We start from the raw sequence: 2500 nt of genomic DNA on the forward strand, positions 1-2500 counted from the left end.
AACCAATACATCAACCAATATATCAACCAACCAATACATCAACCAACCAATACATCAACCAACCAATACATCAAACAATACATCAACCAATATATCAACCAACCAATATATCAACCAACCAATACATCAACCAACCAATACATCAACCAACCAATACATCAATCAATAATCACAGCATCAGGTATCATCAACTGGCCCCCAGGAGTGCAGTTATATCCTAGTAGAGGATGCTGGGTAGTGTTATAGCAGTAGAGGATGCTGGGTTGTGGGATAGCAGTAGAGTATGCTGGGTATTGTAGTGGGATAGCAGTAGATGATGTGTAGTTCTACCTTAACCAGGATGTATGAGTGGAGGATGCTGGGTAGTGTAGTTCTGCCTTAACCAGGATGTATGAGTGGAGGATGCTGGGTAGCATAGTTCTACCTCAACCAGGGTGTATGAGTGGAGGATGCTGGGTAGCGTATTTCAACCTCAACCAGGGTGTATGAGTGGAGGATGCTGGGTAGTGTAGTTCTACCTTAACCAGGGTGTATGAGTGGAGGATGCTGGGTAGTGTAGTTCTACCTTAACCAGGATGTATGAGTGGAGGATGCTGGGTAGCGTATTTCAACCTTAACCAGGGTGTATGAGTGGAGGATGCTGGGTAGCGTAGTTCTACCTTAACCAGGATGTATGAGTGGAGGATGCTGGGTAGTGTAGTTCTACCTTAACCAGGATGTATGAGTGGGGGACGCTGGGTAGTTTAGACACACCCATGTATAAGATTGAGCACAGAGCCATGCAATCTCCATAGACAAACATCGGCAGTAGAATGGCCCGTACTGAAGAGCTCAGTGACTTTCAACGTGGCATCGTCATAGGCCGCCACTTTTCCAACAAGTCAGTCTGTCAAATTTCTGCCCTGCTAGAGCCGACCCCCGGTCAAAGGTAAGTGCTGTTATTGTGAAGTGGAAGCGTCTAGGAGCAACAACGGCTCAGCCGCAAAGTGGTAAGCCACACAAGCTCACAGAACGGGACCGCCGAGTGCTGAAGCGTGTAAAAATGGTCTGTTGCAACACTACAGAGTTCCAAACTGCCTCTGGAAGCAACGTCAGAACAAGAACTGTTTATCGGGATATTCACGAAATGGGTTTCCATGGCTGAGCAGCCGCACACAAGCCTAAGATAGCAGTAGAGGATATTGGCTAGTGTAGTGGTATAGCAGTAGAGGATATTGGATAGTGTAGTGGTATAGCAGTAGAGGATATTGGCTAGTGTAGTGGTATAGCAGTAGAGGATGCTGGGTAGTGTAGTGGTATAACAGTAGAGGATATTGGCTAGTGTAGTGGTATAGCAGTAGAGGATGCTGGATAGTGTAGTGGTATAGCAGTAGAGGATGCTGGGTAGTGTAGTGGTATAGCAGTAGAGGATGCTGGGTAGTGTAGTGGTATAACAGTAGAGGATATTGGCTAGTGTAGTGGTATAGCAGTAGAGGATGCTGGCTAGTGTAGTGGTATAACAGTAGAGGATATTGGATAGTGTAGTGGTATAACAGTAGAGGATATTGGATAGTGTAGTGGTATAACAGTAGAGGATATTGGATAGTGTAGTGGTATAGCAGTAGAGGATGCTGGGTGGTGTAGTGGTATAGCAGTAGAGGATGCTGGGTAGTGTAGTGGTATAGCAGTAGAGGATATTGGCTAGTGTAGTGGTATAGCAGTAGAGGATATTGGCTAGTGTAGTGGTATAACAGTAGAGGATGCTGGGTAGTGTAGTGGTATAGCAGTAGAGGATGCTGGGTAGTGTAGTGGTATAGCAGTAGAGGATATTGGCTAGTGTAGTGGTATAACAGTAGAGGATATTGGATAGTGTAGTGGTATAACAGTAGAGGATGCTGGCTAGTGTAGTGGTATAACAGTAGAGGATATTGGATAGTGTAGTGGTATAACAGTAGAGGATATTGGATAGTGTAGTGGTATAGCAGTAGAGGATGCTGGGTAGTGTAGTGGTATAGCAGTAGAGGATGTTGGCTAATGCAGTGGTATAGCAGTAGAGGATGCTGGCTAGTGTAGTGGTAGAGCAGTGGAGGATGCTGGGTAGTGTAGTTCTACCTTAACCAGGATGTATGAGTGGAGGATGCTGGGTAATGTAGGGGTATAGCAGTAGAGGATGCTGGCGAGTGTAGTGGTGCAGCAGTAGAGGATGCTGGCTAGTGTAGTGGTAGAGCAGTGGAGGATGATGGGTAGTGTAGTTCTACCTTAACCAGGATGTATGAGTGGAGGATGCTGGGTAATGTAGGGGTATAGCAGTAGAGGATGCTGGCTAGTGTAGTGGTATAGCAGTAGAGGATGCTGGCTAGTGTAGTGGTAGAGCAGTGGAGGATGATGGGTAGTGTAGTTCTACCTTAACCAGGATGTATGAGTGGAGGATGCTGGGTAATGTAGGGGTATAGCAGTAGAGGATGCTGGCTAGTGTAGTGGTATAGCAGTAGAGGATGCTGGCTAGTGTAGTGGTAGAGCA

The 2500-nt window shown here is 46.1% G+C and overlaps 1 protein-coding gene across 1 annotated transcript in view; it reads right to left on the bottom strand.

Moving 5' to 3' along the window:
- Positions 1 to 2500, bottom strand: part of LOC124018015 (WD repeat-containing protein 19-like) — a 68267-nt gene that overhangs the window by 4270 nt on the left and 61497 nt on the right. The window lies entirely within an intron of this gene.

This window comes from Oncorhynchus gorbuscha, unplaced genomic scaffold (genome assembly GCF_021184085.1).
Source record: "Oncorhynchus gorbuscha isolate QuinsamMale2020 ecotype Even-year unplaced genomic scaffold, OgorEven_v1.0 Un_scaffold_370, whole genome shotgun sequence".
Lineage (NCBI taxonomy): Eukaryota > Metazoa > Chordata > Actinopteri > Salmoniformes > Salmonidae > Oncorhynchus > Oncorhynchus gorbuscha.